This window comes from Ursus americanus, chromosome 25, assembly GCF_024610735.1.
Source record: "Ursus americanus isolate L20-20 chromosome 25, mUrsAme1.1.p, whole genome shotgun sequence".
NCBI classification, from domain to species: Eukaryota; Metazoa; Chordata; class Mammalia; order Carnivora; family Ursidae; genus Ursus; species Ursus americanus.
The window spans coordinates 44,864,701-44,871,171 of record NC_142151.1 but is presented as its reverse complement, the minus strand read 5'-3'; the positions used below and the strand labels follow the sequence as shown (position 1 = coordinate 44,871,171).

The following is a 6,471-nucleotide window of genomic DNA, read 5'->3' as shown; positions in this document are numbered from 1 at the left end:
TCTTCCTTCAAAAAACTTTTCAGAAGTTCCCGCAAGTTGCGTTTGGAGAAAGAAGTAATCACACTCAGACTCTTTGGGTCTCTAGGCCGCCCATTTCTCCCGCCCTCCCCAGTTTCAGAAGCAGTCCTTCTCCTACCTCTGCCGGCTGCCACCTTGGTCCCCAGACTCGGGGGCGGAAAGCTGCTCTGGACCCACTTACGTGACAGACGCCCTGCCCCAGCCCAAAGTCCTCCGAGGGAGGGCAGATTAGTATCTGCCTGCGGGGGAAGGGGGACCGAGTACGGGGGGGGGGGAGAGACAGAGAGAGGGAGAGACAGATTGTCTTCAGGCGGAAGCGCACGCATCCCTCCAGAGCCCAGCTCACCTGCTCCGCACCGACTCCTTTTGATTTTTACCCATTCAAAAGTTTGCTCACCTCTCAAACTGTCCCAGGAGGGGCGCAAACTCGGCAGTCGGCGTGACGAGGGCGCCCCCGAGGGCGCAGGCGCCTGATCCAGAGCGAGCCCCAGGCAAGCACCTTCCCCAAAGTGCGGGCCGAAGCAGTGATCCGGGGAGAGGACATTCCAGCGCCCGGGACAAGGGGCGGGGTGCTAGCCCGGGGGCCGCCCGGCCGAGTGGGCGCTATAAGCGGGTGTGGCCAGCGGGGCCGACCCGGCCGGGGCAACTGGGAGGACGGGCCCTGGGTCCGTGGCAACGTCTCCTCGCTTCCTCCAGTTTGTGCCCTCTCGGGTGTGTCCCAGCCAACAACATTCTCTCAACCTCTTCTGGGGCGGCCACTCACGGCCTGGACAAGGCGGAGAGGGAGAGTGAGGGGGCGAAGAGACCCCCCTCTTCAGCCCCTCCCCAACCCCCGCGCCACCGGTCCCCCCCTTTCCTGCCCAGAGCCAAGGGACAGACAGAGAATTGCAACTAGAAATTCGATCGATTGGTACGAGAGACCACGTGGTCCAGGGTTGGCCAATGACCAGGACGCCCGGGATGAGCTAATAATGGCAGCAATTTGTAACTTTCAGTAGCTCTCTAGGCCCGGGTACAGGAGGGAGGGAGACGCGCGGAGGTGGGGAGGTGGGTACCCCCAGTCCTTCTACTCTCCTCTCGTGCAGGGGCACCCGGATTCCCTGGTCCTCTTTTGACCCAACACGCACTCACAGGGTCCCGGGCCCACCTCTGTCTAGCGGCCGCTCCAGAAAAAGGTAAGCGGGTCTTCCTCCCCTGGAACGCCCCCTCCCCCATCCTTTCTGGCACCTGCAAACAACGTCCCCCTTCCTGCCCCATTAGGCATTTTAAATCCGGTTTTGTTTTTCTCTTAGTTGAAGGGAAGCAATCCTTTTATTTATTTTTTGTATACTCTATTTCAGATTTGGGGGAAGAGTAAATTCAGATTAATATACTTTTCTTGGGGGAGGGTGAATGATACTTTTTAGGTCAATTTTATATTTTCTTCTTTTGGGGAGGAGCATTCTACTTACGGAGAGTTTACTGTTCTTTGGGAATGAGTTACACCTTCTGTTTCTGCAAGTTTCACTTCTCTGAAGATGTCAATTTCCCGCCTTTCTCCATCCCATCTTCCAATTTCAGTATTTACAGATAATCAGTTAAGAGATTTTAAGTTTCTTCCTTTCCTTTTTTTCCTTCCTCACTCGTTCTTTAGCTGTTACTGAATCTCCATGATTTTTTTTCCTCCATGTGAAACTGTTAGCTTGTGTTCTCTTTTTGTTTGGTAAATGAATTTATTGTTTGGGAAACTCTATGGGAGCGTGAACAAGCTCTCTTTTGATTAATTCCAACCCCTCCTCTTTTGAAGAATAACTTACTTGAAGTGTTTTATGTCTTATCCTCATTTCTGTTTATTTTAATCTCTCAATTTTGTTGTATTTCAACTCCTTTTAAAACCTGACTTGTTCTTTAAATTTAATCTTTTATACGTTCAACCATTTTTAAAGTTTTTATTTTATAAACTTCACCATCTTACACATTTTCTTACCCTTCCCCAGCCCCCTTTACACTCCTTTCTCCTCCATCTCAGGACCCTCACCCCCAACGTCTACAATTCCCAGCTTCAAATTTGACTCACACTCCTAGCCAAGGAGGGACACCTAGGAAGAAGAAATGATATGCTTGGTCAAAGCCTATCTTCGGGGCTTCTAGTTCTGGGCACCTTTAGTAGGACCCCCCCGCCCCGAGCCAGAAAAATCAGGAAAAGCAGAATTTCTGTTTGACTTCTTAGTCTGGGACTGAGCTCTTTCTGCTTGGCTTTATTCTGGGCAACTCTCTGATACACAAAGTTGAATTTTGCATTCTCATCTTTTCCCTAAATTCTAAGAAAGTACAAGCAGATTTTTTTTCTCCCCTAAATATAAGCTGCTAGCTTAGGGTAAGCCCGTTGGGTTTTTTACCTTCTGGAAGAAGATTCCCAGAAGAAACACAATGTTTAGTCCTCTCTTTTACTTTGGATTAAGGTGGAGGTGGTAGGGATTAGGGTACCCCATTTTGATCTCCGGCTCTGGCTTGGCCGAACCCAAGGAAGGAAGAGTGAGCTGGCCTGGGGTTCCATCACTTCTGGTCCGTGAGGTCTGGCTTAGGATAGTTTGGGGTAAATCTCGGCTCTGAGGAAATTCATTTTTAGCCTCACTGTGAAGTAAACCATCGAGACGGTGTGATGTGGTTTACCCTCTTCAGACTCATCGCAGGCACAACAATCAAATTACCAGAGTAATCTGTTTCCCCAAGATGCACCTCCGGTGACTTTGTCCGTTTCTCTGAGGGAAACAGACCCCAACTCAGCAGAAGTCAAACTGCCCCTGCCCCTCCCCTCTGAGTTCTCCAGCTCCGTGGTCACATTGACATTCTGGGCACATTTGGCCCAGCCCCCGTCCCCGCTTCTCCCAAGTATGAATCTAAATTACTATTAATAAGGGGCCGCTCCAAGTTAATTGGCATTAAAAGAATTCATTTCAATTTGTTAATATTAAATGAACGCTCTGCACTTTAGCTCCCTTCCTCTCCGTGGATTCCCAGATGAGTGATGGGAAGTGGGGGCAGGGGAGTAGAATGAGGATTTATTTCTGACTCTCCAACATAGCCACGGCAGTGCCTCCCCTGGGGGCTCTGGAGCTAGGCGCAGTGGGGGCCTGATTGGGGAATGTCCCATGGTTCTTTCTTTCTTTCTTTCTTTCTTTCTTTCTTTCTTTCTTTCTTTCTTTCTTTCTTTCTTTCTTTCTTTCTTTCTTTCTTTCTTTTTTTTTTGGTGAAATGTATCTGATTCTGTGGGAACTGTGGGAGAGGGCAGAGGGGAGCTGCTGAGGGAGAGGGACTGAAAGGTTTGTAGGTCTTAGTGGGGGAGAGGGGGGAGTGGGGGGGGTAGCAGGGGGGATGGGGAGGGAAAGGGACAGAAGTGAATGGGAGTGGTTGTGGGCAGTGGGGGTAAAGCAGATTTGCGAAGAAAGGTGCTAAAACCCATCTAGAGAAGGAGGAGCTGGGGGTGAGGGAGGGAGATGGAGGGCAAAGCAGCTAGGGGTTCTGAAGCTAGCTAGCTGTGGGACTTCAGGCAAGTTGCCTAACTTTTCTCTGTCTTAACTTTCTTGATCTGTAGAACTGGGTAAATACACACAGTAGCTATCTCAGGGGGTTGTTTGGGATTAAATGAAACACATGTGATATGTTTTCCACCGTACTTGGCACGTAGAAACTACCAGTAAATGCTAGCTCTTACTACAGCAGAGTGGCTAAGAACATGGCTTCTGGAGCCCCACGGCCTGGCTTGGAATCTCAGCCTTGCCTTAGACTAGCTCTGTGACCTTGGGCAAGTTACTTAACCTCTCCAGAGGACAGTCCCCTCATCTGCAAAATGGAATTAATGGCCCTAGCACGGAGGCTGTTGTGCAGCCTGAGGCCGTGTGTGTGAAGTGCCAGAACAATGTCAGCGGAGTGGGAGGCACGGTAGGACTATTAGGTATTGATGTTGCTTTTCTGATCCAGGAAGGTTGGAGTAGAGACATGGAACCTCTCAGAGGTCAAGAGCTCTGTGGATTCTCTAAGAGCCTGATCAGACCAACCTGCCCACCCCCATCCCTGAATGTGTCTAACAACTGGGGTGTATGTGGTGAGGGTAGGAGAGTGAAACCCTTGAGACCTTGGGGGCTGGGGTGCCTGAGTTCTTTCTTGGTCTCTGCTGTCATTCTTGGGTTGGCAGTGCCGCTCAGTGCCCACAGACTTCAAGGGGCAGTCCCTTCTTGCCCCCCCACCCCCAAACGACCTTGGTGGGGGAATTACTTTCTTGGTCTAATACCTCCCTTTGGTAGAGAGTCAGTCCCTGGAGTGTGGGCTGGGGGCTGTGGGGCAGAGCAGAGGAGACTGACGTTCCCTAAATCCCCTCGAGCTGTGTACCAGCCCCCCCATACCCAACCCCTCCAGACGGGCCCAAAGAGAAGTGACTTGCCAAAGTCATAAAACTAGAAAGTGGCAAAGTTGGAATCTGAACTCTGATCTGCCTCACGACCAATCTGAATCCCCGAACTTGCTGCACACTTTCTGAAGTTGGGGGGTGGTTCCCTGAAGGGAGAGAGGACCGTGGGGCAGTTCCCAGATGGGGCTGGGGAGTGAGGGCTAGGGGTGGGAGGGGGCCGAGTGGGAATGTTTCAGTCAGGGAAGACTTGCTGGAGGTGGAAAGCATAGATCAGGGGTCAGGTGGGAAGGGAGTGAGGATGGGAGGTAAAGAAGAGGGAGGGAGTGGTACACTGGCGGGGGGCGGGGGGGGGGGGGAGAAAAGGCCATGAGAAGGCTGGATGAGGCCAGGGGACAGGGGTCAGGTTTGCTTTGCTTGCGCCAAGTAAGATCAGTTAGCATTTCTTGAGCAGGGCCTCCTCTGGGCCGGACACGGACATTACAGACCGGTGTATCCTGTGTAAGGCTCACAACAACCCTGGCAAGTAAGCCGCTTTTTCCTGTTTCTAGAAGAGTCAGTTGCGGCTCAGAGAGACCCCATTTCAGGTCACACGTTTAGTAGCTGGATTTGCCCGAGCAGCCTGCAAAGCATGGCCTCCCGGCCCGGGGCTCACCCTCCACTCCTACTGCACCCCCACATTTGCAGTCACACCTAGTTCCGGGAACGGGGTAGAGTGCGGGACAAGACCGTGAGAAAGGGGCAGGTGGGGAGTGGGGACAGAAGCTCATCTCACATCTTTGTGAGGAAAATGGATAGAAGGGAATTCTCTCTGGAGCTAGGCCTCCAAGTCACTGTCCTGTGACTGCTGTTCTTGGAGGGATGGCCTTTGGGGATCATAGTGACCTCGTGGGGATCACGTTGTCTTTCTGGACCGTGGTCTCTATTTCCCCTCCTTTGAGGGGGGAAGAGGAAGAGGGTGGCGCCGGTGTGGGTCTGAGCCCTGGATTAAGACTGCTAGGTGTTCGATAAAATCCTTTCTCTCCTTGTCGCCTGAGAGCCTCCCAGCTGGACACCCCATGTCCCTGCTGCCCTGGCTGCCAGGTGCGGCCACACAGCAACGGGAGCCAAGTGATGTCATCAGAGCCTTAAGATGTTGGGTAAGTTCTCCTTTCCATGAGCTGGGCCAGAGTCGCCTGAGACCGAGCTTTGACCCCGCAGCTGAGGAGGAATCCCTAAGAGAGAGCAGAGCAACGCTATGGAAGCAAGCCGAGAGTCTGACTGACCAGGTGGAGCCGAGCCGCCTGCCGTCTGGAACCGCTCCGTCTAGACGGCTACATGAGAAATAAACGTGTTTTCTACGTGCCACTGTGTTTGGGGGCCTTTTTGTTCTGGCAGTGTTGCTTTCGTCCTTCCTGATACCCTCTCACACCAGCTTTGTCTGTTCCGAACCCCCCCCCCCCCCGCGGGATTACATCAGATCACTGATAATGCTTCAGGATAGCCAAGCCATGTTTCCCTCATTTCCCTGTGCCCTTCCCGTTGCATATCTGCCTCGGGGAGCCGCCCCCCCCCCCGGCCTGTACCTCTTCTCTCGCCGCCTCCTCACCCAGATGGCCGAACGCAGAGGGAAAGGAGAGCGGGGGCCGGAGCCAAGAGCCCTGACTCCAAGTCTTTCCACATTTATGTCTCCCTCCTCCCCCTAAGCCCCTTCTGAGTAGCCCACTGGGGAGGAGAAGGGGGAAAAGTATCATAAATTTCCCCTATTTATACAAGAAGACAGAATGTTTCTTGTGCCAGAAAAAACACAGAGAGGGAGCTGTCAGGGGAGAAGAGACCCAGCCCCATACCTTCTGGGGTCCATTTATCTTCCCGAGGCGTGGCTTGGGGGCTACCATAACACGGCCTATGTGACTTGCAGGCTCTGGCTTCGGGGGGCAGCCAGGACTGTCAGGGCTTGGCCTTTGTTTCTGACCACGGCCCTCCTGCTGCCTCTCAAAGGCCCTACCCCTTCTCGTGTCTCACTCTGAACAAGTTTCTTGAGGGAGAATTCACATACCGTACTATTCGCCATTGAAGTGTGTCCTTTC

The 6,471-nt window shown here is 52.6% G+C and overlaps 1 long non-coding RNA gene across 3 annotated transcripts; it reads left to right on the top strand.

Annotated features, from left to right (window-relative positions):
- Positions 1-841: 841 nt before the first annotated feature.
- LOC123794676 (uncharacterized) lies at positions 842-5,746 on the top strand. Of its 3 annotated transcripts, XR_006780226.2 has the most exons (3): positions 842-928; positions 1,104-1,193; positions 4,857-5,746. It is a non-coding gene; the product is annotated as an uncharacterized LOC123794676 (long non-coding RNA). The 3 variants fall into 3 exon arrangements; XR_015721698.1 differs by lacking the exon at positions 842-928 and having other exon boundaries at positions 947-1,193; positions 5,603-5,746; XR_006780225.2 differs by lacking the exon at positions 842-928 and having other exon boundaries at positions 947-1,193.
- The last annotated feature ends 725 nt before the right edge of the window (positions 5,747-6,471 follow it).